Source organism: Aethalodelphis obliquidens, unplaced genomic scaffold (assembly GCF_003676395.1).
Source record: "Aethalodelphis obliquidens isolate GAN/ISIS:26980383/991018 unplaced genomic scaffold, ASM367639v1 scaffold23, whole genome shotgun sequence".
Classification (NCBI taxonomy): domain Eukaryota; kingdom Metazoa; phylum Chordata; class Mammalia; order Artiodactyla; family Delphinidae; genus Aethalodelphis; species Aethalodelphis obliquidens.
The window spans coordinates 4,724,364-4,745,162 of NW_020837967.1; positions in this window are offsets into that span (position 1 = coordinate 4,724,364).

Sequence of the window (20,799 nt, forward strand, 5' to 3'; positions counted from 1 at the left end):
TTTTTTTTTTTTTTTTTTTTTTTTGTGGTACGCGGGCCTCTCACTGTTGTGGCCTCTTCCGTTGCAGAGCACAGGCTCCGGACACGCAGGTTCAGTGGCCATGGCTCACGGGCCTAGCCGCTCGCGGCATGTGGGATCAGCCCGGACCGGGGCACAAACCCGTGTCCCCTGCATCGGCAGGCAGACTCTAAACCACTGGGCCACAGGGAAGCCCTACATCTGCATCTTTATTCCTGTCTTGCCCCTAGGTTCTTCATAACCTTTTTTTGTTTTTTCAATTTTCCATATATATGTGTTAGCTATATGGTATTTGTTTTTCTCTTTCTGACTTACTTTACTCTGTATGACAGTCTCTAAGTCCATCCACCTCACTACAAATAACTCAGTTTCATTCCTTTTCATGGCTGAGTAATATTCCATTGTATATGTGTGCCACATCTTCTTTATCCATTCATCTGTTGATGGACACTTAGGTTGCTTCCATGTCCTGGCTATTGTAAATAGAGCTGCAATGAACATTTTGGTACAGGACACTTTTTGAATTATGGTTTTCTCAGGGTATATGCCCAGTAGTGGGATTGCTGGGTTGTATGGTAGTTCTACTTTTAGTTTTTTAAGAAACCTCCATACTGTTCTCCATAGTGGCTGTATCAATGTACATTCCCACCAACAGTGCAAGAGGGTTCCCTTTTCTCCACACCCCCTCCAGCATTTGTTGTTTTGTAGATTTTTTGATGATGGCCATTCTGACTTGTGTGAGGTGATACCTCACTGCAGATTTGATTTGCATTTCTCTAATGATTAGTGATGTTGAGCATCCTTTCATGTGTTTGTTGGCAATCTGTATATCTTCTTTGGAGAAATGTCTATTTAGGTCTTCTGCCCATTTTTGGATAGGGTTGTTTGTTTTTTTGCTATTGACCTGCATGAGCTGCTTGTAAATCTTGGAGATTAATCTTTTGTCAGTTGCTTCATTTGCAAATATTTTCTCCCATTCTGAGGGTTGTCTTTTCATCTTGTTTATGGTTTCTTTTAAGTTTCATTACGTCCCATTTGTTTATTTTTCCTATTATTTCCATTTCTCCAGGAGGTAGGTCAAAAACGATCTTGTTGTGATTTATGCCATAGTTGTTCTGCCTATGTTTTCCTCTAAGAGTTTTCGAGCCTCTGGACTTTTTAAGTTTTTAATCCATTTTGAGTTTATTTTTGTGTATGGTGTTAGGGAGTGTTCTAATTTCATTCTTTTACATGTAGCTGTCCAGTTTTCCCAAGAACACTTATTGAAGAGGCTGTCTTTTCTCCATTGTGTATTCTTGCCTCCTTTATCAAAAATAAGGTGACCATATGTGTGTGGGTTTATCTCTGGTCTTTCTATCCTGTTCCATTGATCTATATTTCTGTTTTGTGCCAGTACCATACTGTCTTGATTACTGTAGCTTTGCAGTATAGTGTGAAGTCTGGGAGCCTGATTCCTCCAGCTCCATTTTTCTTTCTCAAGATTGCTTTGGCTATTTGGGGTCTTTTGTGTTTCCATACAAACTGTGCAATTTTTTGTTCTAGTTCTGTGAAAATTGCCATTGGTAGTTTGATAGGGATTGCATTGAATCTGTAGATTGCTTTGGGTAGTACAGTCATTTTCACAATGTTGATTCTTCCAATCCAAGAACATGGTATCTCTCTCCATCTGTTTGTATCATTTTTAATTTCTTTCATCAGTTTCTTATAGTTTTCTGCATATAGGTCTTTTGTCTCCTTAGGTAGATTTATTCCTAGGTATTTTATTCTTTTTGTTGCAGTGGTAAATGGGAGTGTTTCCTTAATTTCTCTTTCAGATTTTTCATCATTAGTGTATAGGAATGCGAGAGATTTCTGAGCATTAATTTTGTATCCTGCTACTTTACCAAATTCATTGATTAGTTCTAGTAGTTTTCTGGTAGAGTCTTTAGGATTCTCTATGTATAGTATTATGTAATCTGCAAACAGTGACAGCTTTACCTCGTTTCTGATTTGGATTCCTTTTATTTCTTTTTCTTCTCTGATTGCTGTGGCTAAATCTTCCAAAACTATGTTGAATAATAGTGGTGAGAGTGGGCATCCTTGTCTTGTTCCTGAACAAATGGAAATGGTTTCAGTTTTTCACCATTGAGAATGATGCTGGCTGTGAGTTTGTCATATATGGAATTTATTATGTTGAGATAAGTTCCCTCTATGCCTAATTTCTGGAGGGTTTTTATCATAAATGCGTGTTGAATGTTGTCCGAAGTTTTTTCTGCATCTATTGAGATGATCATATGGTTTTTATTCTTCAATTAGTTAATATGGTGTATCACATTGATTGATCTGCATAACGTGAAAAATCCTTGCATTCCTGGGATAAACCCCACTTCATCATGGTGTATGATCCTTTTAATGTGCTCTTGAATTCTGTTTGCTAGCATTTTGTTGAGGATATTTGCATCTATGTTCATCAGTGATATTGGCCTGTAGTTTCCTTTCTTTGTGACATGTCTGTCTGGTTTTGGTAACCGGGAGATGGTGGTCTCATAGAATGAGTTTGGGAGTGTTCCTCCCTCTGCTATGTTTTGGAAGAGTTTGAGAAGGATAGGTGTTAGCTCTTCTCTAAATGTTTGATAGAATTTGCCTGTGAAGCCACCTGGTCCTGGGCTTTTGTTTGTTGGAAGATTTTAAATCACAGTCTCAATTTCAGTGCTTGTGATTGGTCTGTTTATATTTTCTATTTCTTCCTGGTTCAGTCTCAGCAGGTTTTGCTTTTCTAAGAATTTGTCCATTTCTTCCAGGTTGTCCATTTTATTGGCATATAGTTACTTGTAGTAATCTCTCATGATCCTTTGTATTTCTGCAGTGTCAGTTATTAATTCTCCTTTTTCATTTCTAATTTTATTGATCTGAGTCCTCTCCCTTTTTTTCTTGATGAGTTTGGGTAATGGTTTATCAATTTTGTTTATCTTCTCAAAGAACCAGCTTTTATTTTTATTGATCTTTGCTATTGTTTCCTTCATTTCTTTTTTTAATTAATTAATTAATATTTGGCTGCATTGGGTCTTTGAGGCTGCGCGCGGGCTGTCTCTAGTTGCAGTGAGGGGGGGCTTCTCATTGTGGTGGCTTCTCTTCTTGCAGAGCACAGGCTCTAGGCACACGGGCTTCAGTAGTTGTGGGACATGGACTCAATAGTTGTGGTTTGTGGGCTCTAGAGCACAGGCTCAGTAGTTGTGGCGCACGGGCTTAGTTGCTCTGCGGCATGTGGGATCTTCCCGGACCAGGGCTCGAATCCATGTCCTGTGCACTGGCAGGTGGATTCTTAACCACTGCCCCACCAGGGAAGTCCCTGTTTTTCATTTATTTGTGATCTGATCTTTATGATTTCTTTCCTTTTGCTAACTTTGGGGTTTTTTTATTCTTAGTTCTCTAATTGCTTTAGGGATTATGTTAGGTTGTTTATTTGAGATGTTTGTTTAGCCTCCATGTGTCTGTATTTTTTACAGATTTTTTCCTGTAATTGATATCTAGTCTCATAGCATTGTGGTTGGAAAAGATACTTGATACGATTTCAATTTTCTTAAATTTACCAAGGCTTGATTTGTGATCCAAGATATGATCTATCCTGGGGAATGTTCCATGAGCACTTGAGAAGAAAGTGTATTCTGTTGTTTTTGGATGGAATGTCCTATAAATATCAATTAAGTCCATCTTGTTTAATGTATCATTTAAAGCTTGTGTTTCCTTATTTATTTTCATTTTGGATGATCTGTCCATTGGTGAAAGTGGGGTGTTAAAGTCCCCTACTATGAATGTGTTACTGTCGATTTCCCCTCTTATGGCTGTTAGCATTTGCCTTATGTATTGAGGTGCTCCTATGTTGGGTGCATAAATATTTACAATTGTTATATCTTCTTATTGGATTGACCCCTTGATCATTATGTAGTATCCTTCTTTGTCTCTTTTAATAGTCTTTACTTTAAAGTCTATATTGTCTGAGAATTGCTACTCCAGCTTTCTTTTGATTTCCATTTGCATGGAATATCTTTTTCCATCCCCTCACTTTCAGTCTGTATGTGTCCCTAGGTCTGAAGTGGGTCTCTTGTAGACAGCATATATATGGGTCTTGTTTTTGTATCCATTCAGCCAGTCTATGTCTTTTGGTTGGAGCATTTAATCCATTTACATTTAAGGTAGTTATTGATATGTATGTTCCTATTAAAATTTTCTTAATTGTTTTGGGTTTGTTATTGTAGGTCTTCTCCTTCTCTTGTGTTTCCTGCCTAGAGAAGTTCCTTTAGCATTTGTTGTAATGCTGTCTTGGTGGTACTGAATTCTCTTAGCTTTTGCTTACCTGTAAATTTTTAATTTCTCCATCAAATCTGAATGAGATCCTTGCTTGGTAAAGTCATCTTGGTTGTAGGTTTTTCCCTTTCATCACTTTAAATATGTCCTGTCACTCCCTTCTGGCTTGCAGAGTTTTTGCTGAAAGATCAGCTGTTAACCTTATGGGGATTCCCGTGTATGTTATTTATTGTTTTTCCCTTAATACTTCTAATATTTTTTCTTTGTATTTAATTCTTGATTGTTTGATTAATATGAGGACACAATTATTTTTGAAAGATATTGGTGAGTTGAGGTGAGGCTTCTCCAGGAAACCCTGGGGAGTTAATGGACCCATTCTGCTCGATCCTAATTCCACTGGAAACAAATATTTAGCAAAAGGAAGGGAAAAGAAAGGACTGTGTGGTAATCAAGAGTTCTTTTCAATTTTTAACCAGGGATGTTGTAGTCAGAACTGCAGGAAAAACCTGATTTTCCAGGGTTGCATTGTTTAAAAGGCTATTAACAATCTTTTTTTTTTTTTAAGTACAATGTGATAGTCTTAAAAAAAAATTCTTTTCTGCACTTTTCTGGTGTACTTTACGCAGCTGATAACAGCATGATTCTCACTATCCTTAGATTCTGTAATACTGTGTGTGTGCATGTGTGTGCCTGTGCTCTATGTGTGTTTCTTGTGCCAAATCTGTTCGTGTCACTGGTATACATTTGCCCTCCAGGGACAAACTTGTTGAATCATCAGTGTATGCTGTTGTTTTTCATTTGTTATGCCGTCATACTTTCACACTCTCAGATGCATTATTGCTGTCTTTGCCACACTGAAAATGTTCTCATAATTGTGACGCCTAAATTTATATCTGTAGTACAACCTTCTCTTCTGAATTTCAAACTCATATGTATAATTGCTTACTTATCTAAATAATGTAGTATAATAATAATGGTCAGGTGAGATAAATGAAATTTTTGAAAACAAGGATTTTGGAGTCAGACTACACAGGCCTGAATTCCAGCTTCACTACTTCTTAGCATGTGGCATTAGAGTGCTTTATTTAACATTACTCAGTGTTCTCATTTGTAAAATAGGGGTAGTAATAGAAGCAAAGTTATCGAAAGTATTGTATTGATGTGTTTATTAAAACTGATTAAAACTCTGGTACATCGTGAAGCACATGATAAATATTAGCAATTCTTCTTTTGATATCCATAAGTATTTCCAATTAGTGTGTCCCATAGAGGAACTCAAGCCAGAATCTAGAATTTGTTTTTGTTTCCTCTAGTCCTCTCTTCCACTATATCCAATCCAAGGCTGTGTTTTCAGTTTTATTTCTCTACTTCTTCCTATCACCTAGTCCAAGGACCAGCATCTGTGGTTTGGTCTATTAAAACAGATTCCTAACTGGTTATTCAGCTTCCATACCTGCCCTATTCCAATTACTTCTCCCCACTGCACCAGAGTAATTTTCTTGAAATGTGAACTGGACCATGCTGCTCCCCCCACACCCATCCCAGCTCAAAACCTAGAGTGACTTCCCATTAGAACAAAATTAAAACCTTAGCCACAGTCTGTAAAGTCAGGTATAAGCTGGCCTCTAGCATCTACTCTCCCAAGCTACTTTTGCTCTCCTTTATTTTGCTGTAGCCAGTTGACTCCCAGGAAGGTCCCACCAGCACTGGCAGACCAAAGATTCCAATGGTCCGGAAACACTTTTTCCTACATACATTAAGGTGGTGGCCTGGGATCTGGAACATCCTTGAGAATGCCTCAGTCAGTGCATTCTCTTCTGAGTTCTGTCTCCTGAGCGATCTGCCTCCAGGTCTCCTTGGGATTTTCAAGACTTTTAATAGGATTTTGAATTCTTATGGAAATCAACAAGCATTTGCCATGAATACTTTGGTCTTAAGACTTTAAACTTGTTGTTCTGTGACCTCTTAACCCAAGCCATATGTTTCACGTTTACTTTCACATCAATGGAAATGACAAGCCTGAAGTAAGATAAAGCTTCTTAAATGATCACTTCATTTTTCCAATTTTGCATCGTTTTTAACCTCCTCTCCCTGCTCCATCAAAAATAAAATATAAAAAATGGAACTTTTACTTACTTCCACTAGAAAAGTTTGAATGTCCGTTAAATCTCCCTTTAGCACCACAGATATTGTTTGCAAATGTGCCAGATATTATAGACGACCTTCCCCTTCGTGCTCATATATACTCTCTACTTGCAATATCTTATATATGTAAAGTAAGGGATTCACTTAATGATTCCTGCCTTGACTGGGTTTATGTTGCTTTTGCTTTTCAGTATTTCCTTTGGGAATAGTATTTTTTGAAATCATATCTTCCACCTTCACATTCCCAGTGAAAAGTAACAGATGTGGTGTAACATTTACATCATTAGAGAAAGGGAGAGGATGCAAAAATAAGGGCTCAAGGATATGGATTTGGTTTTTTCAGGCATACATTTTCCAACCCTCCCTAACTATTCCTGATAGAATGATACTTTTCCAGCAGATCCTTTAGAAGGTTTAAAAATTACCACATATCTTAAGGGGACAAATTCTATCCACTCTTAGGACTAGTAAGTAGAAAGGCTCTCTGCGTCTGAATGAAGCAATTTTGAATAAAAAGCAACAAACACTTGGAAATAGTTCCAGACATCATATATCAAAGGCTAACTATGTGACAACAAATAAATATTTCTGATATTTTAGCTGCCTTGACATTGCATATTAGGTGCTTTCCTAGCATCCTGCATCAAAAAATATTATTTCGTGTGGCTGTCTTTTATACTATACTGTGAATTATTTCAGCGATTCAGGCAACACACAATGTAACATAGGAAAAATTATGTCTCATTAGAACTTCAGTCCATGTAACACCACAAACAGATATGTGATCCATAAACAGAACATATCCCCCATACCTAAGTCTTGGTTTTTATAAGTTCACGTCTAAATCTAGCTTTGTTTTAATTAGATTAATGGTATTATGCCCAGGAACATGATGTGTTAATTAAAGTGATTATGGATCAGGACATATGTGTATTAACACTTTGATAATAAATTGCTAGATTGGCATAGAAAACATGGCATGTGCTTAGAAAATTAGAAACCAATCAATTGGAAAATTTCAAGAAGTCTTAATGCTTTGGTCTGTACCATAGTTTATTTTCCTTCAAAAAGCTCCTTTATTTCATTATTTAATTGAGGAACGAAGCTGTTCATATAGAAATGTGACCACATTAGTGTATCTTATTAAGGTAGGATCTGTAGAGGACTATTTTTTACCCCACTACTTGGGTTTAGGGTTGTTTTGTCTTGGACATACATTCCACACATGAATTCCTGGGTCTTCTGAATTGGTCAGCCTGGAAAACTCAATAAAACATTATAAAATTCTGCATACAAAAGGTATTTTTTCCTGTATTTTCACACTCATAAACCATAACTCTTCAGAATAGGAAAGAAAAGGGAGGTAAAAGGAATAGTGTTAGAGAAGAGACAGAAGAGCAGAAAGGAGAGAACATGGACTCCCTGAACTGAGAGGAACACAGCGGAAGGTTTGGAGGTGCCATGGATGTCAGCACATCCATTTCTAAACAGCATTTGCCCCCATGACTTGGCTAGGATGACAAGGCAGAAGAGGTAGCCGGAAGAACATGAGAAGATCATAAACTCTCTCCCTGAAGTGACCTCGACTTCAGGAAGAAGAAGTTAACTAAAATTTTTCTCTGAATTAAAAAAAATGACTGCCCGTAGGGGACCACTGTGCTCACAGAGGACAAGCCTCTGTGTAGGAGTAATTTTCTATTATTGAAGAGAATGTTTTCTCTGCTTTTCACTAATTTGTTATTCAAGATCCAGTATCTTGTTGATATGTGGGTTTGAGGTAAGGTTCCTGGAGTCTTGGTCACACAGCAGAATCATATTACCACAAGAGAGATAAGGATCATTCCAAGTCTGCGTGTCAGCTTCTATAGTTCTGTTATCTTTTTAACTGTGGAAAGGTTTGTTAGACCCACACGAATAGAGTCGATGAGAAAAAAAATCATAATGTTAGGAATTTGCCAACTGTAAGGATCGCTCAAGTGGAATAAGCAGAAGATCACAGCCTTAATTAAAATTTTCCCTGCAGCTTAATATTTTTTAACAAAATAACCTGTATGTAGGGAGATATATTGGGGGAAAGGTATTAAAATTTTTCAGTTTCATTTAATTTTCTAATAGAAGAATTAAGATTTTGAGTTCAACGTTCATAAAGATCATCTTCCGACTTAAGGCAAATGACTAAAATTCTCATTGTTTTGGGACTTTTATTTCTAAATCAGGCTTTATAAGAACCCACAGTAAAATAACGAACTATGTTAAATTTGCAGCAAATGCATAGAAACAGTTTCATAAACCACTGTGTCCAATAGCATAGAGACTGGCAGTCAGAATTCATAATGTAGGCTGCTAATAAACCAGAACTTTTCTTGTGTGATTCATCCGTCCATCACGGTTTAGTTCTCCAAGGCAATAGACCACACAGTGTGTGAAATCTCATTGACAGAAAAGAAGCGTTGGGGGCTGGGCACGGAAAACATAGGCTTTCCTTTGGAATCTATACTTGACCTTATAATTTGACAGAAAGGGCTTTGAACCAGCTTAGTTATAAAGCATATTGCTACTGCCATATGAACACAGAGATATAGGGGAGTTTATATGAATGAATGAATTGCTTTATCCTGATTAATATTATTATTTAAAAAGGTATTAGATGAACTTTTAGTAACAATACCAAACTTAGGCAGTGAGAGACAGGAACTACTTCTTTGGGGCTTTAAGCAAGTATTTCATCTCTGTTGTAGCACTTCTTACAATTTAATATAACTGTTTCATTGTGTGTACTCTCCAACAGACTAGAGCTCCTGCAGGACAGAAACATATTCTTTTTGGTATTCCTGTCATCCTGTAAAGTATCTAGTATATAGTAGGTGCTCAATTAACATTGAATGGATAGGGAGATGAAATAAGAAAAAAAAGAGCAAGGCTACTTAATTGTTTTGTTCTGATTTTTAAATAATGCCATAGTGACATTTAAGGAAAAAATATTTACATGTCATTAACTTCTTAGTTTCAGAAGTAGATATATCAAAATACCAGGGAAAAGGCCATTCTCAGAGTAAATTCTGCTTTGTGCATGTCAGAAGGGAAATAACAATTGTCCAGAGAGCCTGCTTTATCAAGATTTCTAAGCTAACTTGTAGGGCAAAGTGGTTGGATATATTTAGATAAGTCTCTGGCAGGCATACCAAACACTGGAGGTCTGACCTGACAATTACTGTTTAATATGATGTGCCAGCCTTGGGCTTGGTATCCTTAAGAACCCCCACTATTTTAGCTATATCACTGGAGGAAGGTCAGAGTTATTGGATCCCAAGTGATATGAATAGTGCTGTGTGCAAAATAATATGGAAAGTATAAAGTTGTAGTTTTACCCTCAAAAAGCAGGTAGCTTTGAAGAGTCAGTAGAGGCACGAAGAGCTAATGCTTGACTATTCTGCTGACCTTCAAAGTCCAAAGTTTTTAATCTTTGTATTCAAGATGCCTTCAAGTTTCACTCCATTCTAACTTTCTACATGCTATTCACCCATGACTCCTCTCTTTACTAAGACCTAATCCTCAAATCAAATTATTTGCTGTTCCTGTACCTAAATTTCCAAGCATAGGGTATTTTCTGTTTTATCTCTTTGGTACCTAATTCTTTAATATTTCTGCATGGCCACATTCTTCTTATTATCTTTTAAAATGTAAACCAGAAGCCACTTCTTTCTTGCTTACCTCAATATAAGGAATCTTGTTCCCTTCTGAATATACAAAATAGTTCCTATGTCCCTATCAGCATGAACATGGTCTACATTGCACTGTTCCCTTCCTAATCCAAAGTGCATCTTCCTAACCAGGTAGTGACTCTTTGAGGCTGGTAGTAGCTATTTCTAAATCACCCATTGCCTCTCAAAGCAGGGTGCTTTATCTATGTGGATGATGTATGGAAATATTATATATACATGTATATATACATACATATACTATAGACATGTTAGAAATATTTATGGAATAGGGACTTCCCTCGTGGTCCAGTGGTTAAGAATTTGCCTTCCAATGCAGGGGGTGCGGGTTTGATCCCTGGTCGGGGAGCTAAGATCCCACATCCCTCACGATTGAAAAAACAAAACATAAAACAGAAACAATATTGTAACAAATTCAATAAAGACTTTAAAAATGGCCCACATCAAAAAAAATTTATGGAATAAATGAACGAGTACACATTTAAAAACCCATGTAGAATGAGAAAAATATAGGATTTAAGGCTCTAACACAAAAATTAGAAGCCCAAATACAAATATATGATTATCGCTACATCTCAATAACAGAAATACATAGAAATTATGTAATAAGGATGGCAATAAATAAAGATCAGGAGAGGATTGTTCACCATACACCTGGGAATGAGTAAGGATGTCCAGGAAAGCCTTATGGAAGAAACAAATCTTCAGTGACTTTTAAAGCAGACAGGCATTATCTCTAGTACATACAGTACTCACCACCATTAGAGTTTATACAAACTTCTAGAAAAAGCTGATTAAGTAGATGTTAGATTACTGACATTTTCACCACACAAAGTACTAACTTGACTGGCAGATTAAAATTTTTAGAATAATTAATTTTTCCAAAGAATTTCTTCCTTGTTTCTATTACTGCATTTGGTACCTGACTCCTGCTGAGAATTACAACCTTCTCATTACATATAGTTCTGTAAAGTATTGATTCATTTGTTTATGCAGTTTTGTGGTACCTAACTTTTTTACTATAATATGCTCAATATTTGTGGATTTAATATTAACCCAGTATTTTTAGAAAGAAAAAAATCGAAGTAAAATAGTTGTATAGTATTTTTATAGCTATGCCAAATCACTAAGATATACTAAATGTTTTGAAGGGAGGTGAGATTATAAGATAGTGAACAAGCAAAGTCACTAACTTAAAAATGATTTTCCAGTGATAGAAAACACAAAGTTTCTTTAACCAACAACATAGGGGTTATAGAAGAAATTCCAGTTATGTCTTAAGGTTTACATATTTTCAAATGTAGAAGTAAAGATGAATGCTATTAATAAGTGTACTTTATCTTGTACCATCAGAAAGAAAATAAATGTCTTATCATAGAAACCATTTTAAACATTCCTAAAATTTTATGCTACTTTCACAATGCTCAACTTGATCACAATTAAAAAAAAATAAGATAAATGAAGCCTTAAGACTGGTCTACTAAAAATATGAAGGCTGATAATTTACTCCAATAAATTAATTCTCATTTTTTCATAAAATGATAAAATATTTATATAATTGAAAGTGATCAGTATGTGGGAAACAGACTAGATAAATAAACAGATAGGATACTTCCTATGTAAAAGTCCATGAAAATGTACATCACTTAAATTATTGGATGTTTTTCTCACACTAGTCAAATACTTTAAACAATTCATTTTGTTTAATGTTTTTAAATAATGGTCTTGGTCGAGTTTGAGATCAGATATACATGAAAGTATAAGAATTGAATTGACTTAATTCTTCATTCATTCCTGCCACAGCAGAATCCTTTGTAAATAAACATTTATTATTTAAGAAAGCTAAAAGTTAGAAAGTTAATAATAGAATATATCATAGACCGTCAGTATGTTCTTACAGATTGAACCACCATCAAACTTTAAAACTTTCTAATTGCAGTGGAAATATTTTTCCTCATGCCTTTGCTCTAGTAAATCTGTATTCTCTGATTAGAAATGGCCGTTTCCTTGAATTATTAAAAAAAAGGGAAAATAGAATTCTACTCACACCAAAGAAGAGAGAAAGTGGGATAAAGAGCCTAAAAGGTGATATGTGGTGTTTAATTCTGTCGAGAGACCCTAACAGAACTGTATGAATTTGAATAGCATATACATTAACTCACCCTATACAGAATTATAAGATATTCACCCCAGATTAAAATCTATGTAGTTAACTTTCTAAATCTTCTATATTATCTATAGGTAATGAATACTTTTCCTAAAGTCCGCATCTGAAGTATTGAAAAGACAGATTCATTCTGACAAAGTGAAACAAAGAAGAGGTACAACTCTCAGACCATAAAGAGATATAAAAAATATTTCCCTCAATTAAATTTAGTAGAATGAAACATGAGCTCCAAGGGACATTGTTTGTCCCTGAATTTGCTATATTTGATTTATGTTTCAAATGGTAAACTAGACTCTGCTGTTTCCAGGGTGAATCGAGAGTGTCTGTAAAGTTTAACTATGATATGGACTAATAATTGCATTAAATCATACAAGAAGAGTCATGGAGCAGATTGAAACATAGGGTCACTCACTGACTTAGCTTTTACTTCTCTGACTCATGGAAACCATGAGAATATGAATTTATCCACCCACATAAGAATGTATGAGGTGATGAGGCAACACAAACACACATCAAACTCTGAGCCACAATCATATTGAAACCGGGGGTAAGAGATGTATAGAAATCATTGTCCATCTTTTCCCATCTTTCCATATTGTACATGTAGCCAATGAGTATCTCTGCTACAATCAAGGGTCATGGGAAAACAAGCCTACAAAACTCTGGGCTATCAGGCCAACTTCCCTATTTGTGGGGGAACCTCTGAGACCTGTGAGAAAAGATATTTTCAATACTAGATGGGAAAATGCAAAAATACCAACAACTTCTGAGATATGTTCTGGGTGGGCAGAGAAATCACTCTGAGTTGGGATTAAATAGTAAACTGTTTAATGGCTGAGCAAGGGGGATGCTTTTTATTGAGTGCAATTCATCCACTGGGCACTTTGTTGGCAGTTACACATGGATAGTAATTCCTAGCTGCAATACAGTTGTTAGCATGAGAAGAGATGGTGTGTGTAGAATATATGAGCTCAGAAAACACAAGGCCAGAGGGGGAAGTGGAGAGTCAGACTAGACTGGACAAAGGTCCACAGTGTGCTATGTTATCCTGTGATTCCCTGGCTCTTTGGCCTCTGGAACCCTGTATTTACTCTTAAGCTCTTCACAATGCATTTTTGCATAAAATCTATTGCTATATATGATTATCTAAGTTTTCATTTAGCTACTAAGATTCAATAAATATTGATGACATATCTACTGCATTTCAAGCCATGGGAACTCAGAGATGGATGAATGACACTTTTTTTCTGCCTTCCCCAAATGACAGGCTCCAAGTGCATTCTGTAGATGTGTAGGCTGGGGTATTGTTGGGCACAAGGGGAGAGCAGAGAGGGAAGGGAGGTGGGGAGACAAGCTTTGGAGCACAGTATTACATTTGTGCACACAGGTGAAATTGGTATCTCTAGGTTGCTGTTAACTGAAACACCAAGTTTTAACAAAATCTATAAGCAATATGCTCTCCTTTCTAAAAGTCCTCACTTATTTTAGAACACAAATTCTTCACAGATAAAGGTGGCGACGGCTTTATTGTGTTCTTACAGAATTATATATTACACATACACTTATCAACAAGTGAACTGTCTCTCCTTTCATATATATGCATGTATGCATACACATACATGTGCTTGTGAATGGTTATATATATGAGACCAGGAATTGGAAAAATGACTCCTGCAAAGTCTCCAAAGGAAAGTCCACGGTGTTCAATTATAAAGCCCAGGAGAGAAAGGAAGAGGGAGATAGAGAGGGAGAGAAATCTATGTGATTTCACTTGATCTTGACCTTGAATGCAATTGTTTCCTAGGATATGTGAACATGTAATTGAAATTTATTTTCTAGATGGAGCAAGAGGAGAAAAGAAGAAGAGTTATGGACTAACCTGAAGAAATAAATGGTGTATAGATGGAGTTGGGGAAAATATGAGGACATCAATTGACAAGGAAAATGCCTAGGTTGATGGGGATTGGTTAGGGGGAAATATGTCATGGAATCTGAGCCACTAATCAAGGACACAGTCACTATAGATTTGCTGTTTTCTCCTAATTTCCAAGAGGAAGAAGATGCAAGAACTCAAATTTACACATTGTATCACCGTTTCATTTACTCTCAAACAAGTAGTTGGGGAAACAAAATCCTTAAACATTGGCCTTCTGGACTCTTACAGAGATTTGCTATTAATTTGGATGTGACTTGGTGCAGCTTAATGGGCCTCATGTCCAAATGCCTCCCTCAGCTTCGCTTTCTTTCCCATTGGAGTGCTACCCAAGATTTTACAATAACCTTAAATACACAGCCAACATTTCTTTAAAATTTAGCTTTCTCAGTTTTACCTTTTCTGGTTCAGGTTCATCTTCCTATACTATGGACTCATACTTACTCTTAGATTTTATCACAAGTAGTTTGATGCTTCATTCTTCTCTCTATTGTTTCTGATACATTGTCTCTTCAAACAAATTGTAAGCACTTTGGAGCTCAGAATCATATCTTAAACTCCAATTTTTACAATTCAGTTTCACAACTGATTCCTGAACAACCATGCCTTCTCAGTCTTATAGTTGGTGTCACAGCTAAGGCTACACAGATAAACAAGACAGGGCTGTATTTCCCATGTCTACCCATATCGATTCTCTATTGTTTGTTATTTTGCAAATAGATTAGAGAGAAATATTTGGCTAATTGGTAGAGCATCTATCTGATGGTTCAATAATCAATCTTCGATGGATCATAATACAATGCACTCTAAAGTAGCTTCCCAGATAAGTGATAATGATATGAGTGACCTTAACCCTCAAGATATTCTTGTCTTGAAGCTAATAGGAGTATCTGCAGGGTACTTTAGGAAATTAACATAGATAAGCCTTACAGATTTATGTCGGTACCAGCTAAGAGTACCTGACTTCTGAGCATATGAGTAATTGCTTTTATATTTTGTATGAATCATTTTCTTCTTTATAACAGTATTTTCTGCGTAAATTAAGCTATGGGATTTTCAAGTTTCTATTTCATATTTCTAGATGCATATAGATTCGGATATCATGTATACATTCATCAGAAATAAAATTATTAATCTTTAAGTTAACCAAGTTATCAACTCCATCATTATATTAAAGATTAACCTAATTAGTCAATTAATGAGTTGGGAGATTAAAAGAAAAAAAACATTCAATGTTAGCTGGAACTGTTTTCTTGGAAAGCAATTAAATTGTGTTTCTATCCAACAATTGTGTATTTCCTTCTCTGAAAAATTGGTCTAGATAATACCTACACATTAAAGGGATCAACCTATCTGTCACGGCATAAAAGAGAGATTATATAGTGATCTGGATAACAGCACGGACTTGTAGTCAGATAGTCTGGGTTTAAATCCAGACTGTCACTTACTTGCTCTGTGAATTGCTTAACCTCTATGTCTCATTTTCCTCAGCTATAAAGAAACTTCAGGAATATTAAATTAATTAATGTGCATACAATACTTACAGCTGTGCTTGGCTCACAAGAAGTGCTACAAAAGGGTTTACCATTATCATTAACACAAACAGATTTTTTTTTTTGGCTGTGCCACACAGCATGTGGGATCTTAGTTCCCGGAACAGAGATTGAATCCGTGGCCCCTGCAGTGAAGTCATGGAGTCTTAACCATTGGACAGCCAGGGAAGTCCCCAAACAGACTTATGAAAGTGTTTTCCCTCTACAGGTTAATAACAAAGATTTTCAAGGAAGTTGCTAAGAAAATAGAATTGTCTTGACCTCAAATGAAGAAATTCAAAACATACTTGTTGACTGGCTGACTATCACATACCGGCTATCACACTATCACACTATCACATACCGGCTTACAATGTCTTGATTTTTAGTGACGAGGCTGAGAAATATTTGTCAGTTAGTCAGTTACCAGGTTTATACGATTTCTATATGGCCTCCCAAGCTTGCTGATTTTCTTTTCTATTATACATGATAGAGATAAATTGATGAGGTTTTTGTTTTGATTCCTCAAAGAAAGCATTTTGTTTTGCTTTTGCACACATGTTTTCAAGATATATAAGAATGCATGAATGGTATTAGTTGATTGACATCGATAGAACCTATTTTGATACAAGCATGAAAGAATAAATGTAGTTAAATAAGGCCACTACGTCTCTATAGGTTAAACCAGATAGGTAAGAGTTAAATAAAAATTTTCTTGAACTGTAACATAGCTTCAATTTTAACATTTTCTTCTACAAAATGCAATATTGCTGGCACTATGTTAATATTATATTATATCTAGAGCAAATATGTCATTTTCTTAAATCTTATTTCCTCAGCCAAAGTTCCCTAGGTAAACCTAGGCATTAAGCTGATTCACTTTGTTATAAAGCAGAAACTAACACAGCATTGTAAAGCAATTATACTCCTATAAAGATGTTAAAAAAAAAAAAAAAAGAAAAAGAAAAGACATAATGGGTTTTCATATAAATCAGTAATGGCGGCCCTCTGCACACAAAAATGACCCTGACCTCTTAAGAGCACAGTTGTAAACTTTTTATTTTACTAATGTCTATAAATTGCACTGAACTTTATCACTTGATCCTTCATGTCTCAATGGCCTACATATGTGAGATAAGCTTTGAGATCTTTTAAGTATCATGAATGATGAGGCAACACATTTTAGTTTCTTTGGACCACCATTAATATATATGAACTGACACTAATGAGATTTGGTCTCATTTCATCTTATTTGTAATGTATTATCTCATATATATGTGTGTGTTGATGTGTAGATTATGAATAGCTAAATGTATTTTTTTCTGTTGTGCTTTTAATTGAATATATCTTTCCTGCATGTTTGTCTTTTGTTTACTGAAATTCTGTAAGCACTTAGTACATATGCTCCCACCTTCACTGCGACAATATGGATGTTGAGGTTAAATAATGTGTCTGTGACCACTTATACACATATGTGATGGGCAGAGCTATGACTAAAACCCACTTCTACAGGGCTTCAAGTCTTATTTATTAAAATGAGCCACTCAACGTCTTTTGCCTGACACTAAGATATCTATATTAAGTGAGTCAGAAAGAAGAGAATTTTTTTTATTCATTGAATTAATACTATTAGAGTAGGTAACAGAGAATGTAAATTCTCTGTATAATTGTATAATGTATATTGTATAATGTATAATTTTGTAAATGTAAATGCATAATGTATAATTTTTATAGGGCATTTAAACATTTTTAAAGCAAAATTTTTACCATATTAAAATTTCAAAATGCTTACTTTATCGAAATGTAAGAGTATATATTTGTTGGTCTAGCAATCAAATATTTAGGTAAAATGATGTTCACTGCAGCTTTGATTTTAAGAGCAAAAATATGATTATAGAACTATTCAAAAGAATGAAATAGATCTACAGGTAGTGACATGGAAATTTATAATATTCTAAGCAAACACTATCTTTGCAGAACAGCATGTAAAATATTGTTTTATAATTTTAAAAAGAATGGATATTTATATGTGAATATGTGAGTGAGTGTGTGTGTCTGTGTGTCTGTTTGTGTGTGAAAGATAACACCCCAAACCTCTAACAGTGAATATCTAGGAGTAAACTGTGAATTGGTAGGAGACAGGGGAAGTAGGAAACCTTCAATGTTTGGTTTACATACTTTACAGTGTTTGGATTTTCACAAATATGCATGTATTAATGTTATAATTTAACATAAATAAAAATCCAAGCACACAAAAATCTTAAATGTATCAGATAAAATGAAATTTTCCAGGTTGTAACATCTCCCAGACTTTTCTCACATGAGTACCCAAGCACCACATAAATGAGAACAAAAAATGGGCAGCTCTGACCAGTATAGGTTATCTCTAAGCCTAAATACTACAACTGATGGACGCAAATATCACATTCTACAGACAACAAAAAAAATGTAAGTCATAGCATTTGGGAGATAATGCCAAAATCTCACCAGGCACAGTCAACCAAACCCAGGTTCATTTCATTCTCAGGATTTCATCTACATGTGCCTGAGATTTTAAATTGAGTAATGGACTGACTGTGTGTGAACAAAGTGCATGCATTTCTTTTATACTTTTTAAATAGCAATGCAATCTGGGGAGACCCTGGTGAGCAAGCAGGGGGGCCGGGCAGCAGCAGGGGAATGGGTGTTGTGTGAGATAGGGACTTAATGAGATAAGGGAATATGTATTTTTGTGAGGGGAAAAAACTTCATAACATTTTTCATATGAAACATACACAACAATAATGGAATAGATTATATCTTATGAAATGTGGCCCACAGTAAGTTACTGTTGCATGTCTTCCTTCCATAGAAAAGGAATGAATTGGAGACATTCACTTATAATGAAAATTGTCTGTATTTTTCTCAATTGAGAGAGTTCATTGAGACTTCATAGAGTAGTTTTATTACATATTACATGGGAAGGAAAAAATACTTTTTTTTGTTCCAATAACCACCTTTTATCAGACACAACAATACACCTCCAGAGCAGTTGTATCAAAAAGAAACTGCTGCAGATTGAAATAGTCAAAGTGGTTTCTTTACCAAGTGGCCCTCACTGCAGTTTTGGCAAATGAAGCAAAGGCATCTTTGGGGGGAAAATCGAAGCATCTCCTTTTTCTACCACCTACCACGGTGCAGCTTCTCTTGTTTGTGTGTGAACCTGTGTGTGTTTGTTGGCGTTGTTCCCCACCCCCCAAACTGTTCATTAAAGAGAAGGAAAAGGAGAGAGAAAAAGATTGTGTACATTCTGCTATGTAGTGGTCATGATCTGGAGGCTTTGAAAAAACAGCAGTCAGCAGATGCATAAAGATAGGACAAACGTTGCACATTAACTATTTTTCTGTCTTACCAAGAATCCTGCCATCTCATGTTTTATTGCAACCTGTCATCTCACCCACATTTTCAAGGTGGCCCCCATGTCTTCTAGGTACTCCTTCTCAAACAGTTCTCGTGTTTCTTTTGAGCTGTTCCAAACTCTTTTAAGCATGGCTTTTAAGAGCTTTTTTTTTTTTTTTTTGTAAAATCTGTCTTGACGTTCCCCTGCAGCTCCTGCTCAAGCAATACCAAGTGACAGCATTTCTACTAAAACCACTCCTTCCACTGATAATTCAATTTTAGTTTACACTGATTGCTCTTTAGCGACACTGACATACGATAGATTTTGGTTTTATGAATGCTTTTGTTTGTTGCCAACATTGGTATGAAGTGTTCTTCTTCCCATTACTTTTCCTGAGAAATATTTTGTGATTTCCTCTTTGTCCAGGGATTCTTTGGGAGATGTGTTTCAAATCCAAGCAGCTAAGAAGTTTTCAGTTATTTTTGTTACTTATTTCTGATATCTGGGATCACATTCATACCATGTGGATCTTTAACTCTCTACTTTGTGGAATTTATTTAAATTTTCTTTGAGATTAAGTACATGAGCAATTCTTGCAAATCTTCCATGGCTCTAAGAAAAGAATTTATATTCTTTCTTTGCTTGGTACAATGTTATATATGCAAATATTTATTGAGCTTGTTGAGCTTGTTGGTTATATTATTTAAATCTTGAGTCTTTACTTTTTAAAAATCTGTTCATTCACAAAGAAAAAACATTGCATTATCCTCTATAATATTGTAGTTAAATTCTCCATCAACCTCTAGGATAACTTTCCAAATGTATTTTGCTTTATGTTTGGTGCACAAAAGTTTGTGATTCCATTGTAATGCTGAGTGGTGGTGATTATCTTATGTGACTGTCTTCTTGATCCTGTTTAATGCATTTGGCATGAATTCTATTTGCTAACTTTTCACATTCTGCCACTCCCTATGTCTTTTTTCATTTTCATTTGCTAATATAATCTATTCCAATACTTACTTAAAAATTGGGGGGTGATGGGACTTCAGCTGCAGAAAATTGACTTAATTATTATCCTTCAATCAGGGCACACTAACATTATCTAGTTAAGAAATTAATAAAGCAACAAGAACTTACAAAGCTACCAGGCAAAATAAAAGTTAAGATCTTGGCAATAATGTACAACCATATTGTCCTCCTATCAACCCATCTCCCTACTTCTCCCTACATTAGGCAGCATAATTCTAAAATCTGTGTTCACTTTTCCTTGCTTTCTTTTTTACAGACTTTTATTGCATCAATATACATTACTTGAAATATATAATTTAAAAATTTTGTGTTTCTACATTTATAAATTGGATGTCATACTGTATTTAGAAATCTGTGACTAATATTGCTGAAATTTACCCAATTTTTTGTGTTTCTCTAGTTCATTTATTTTGACTGTTGTATAATATTTCATTTAGTAAGCATCCTACAGTTTGTTCACTACTCTCTTATAACCGGTACTTGTGTTGTTTCCATATTTTTAGTTCAAAAAATTTTTTTGCTCACTCCATATTATAATTACGTTTAGCCCATCTATTTCATTTGTTTTATCCCACAAACCTCTCACTCTTGTG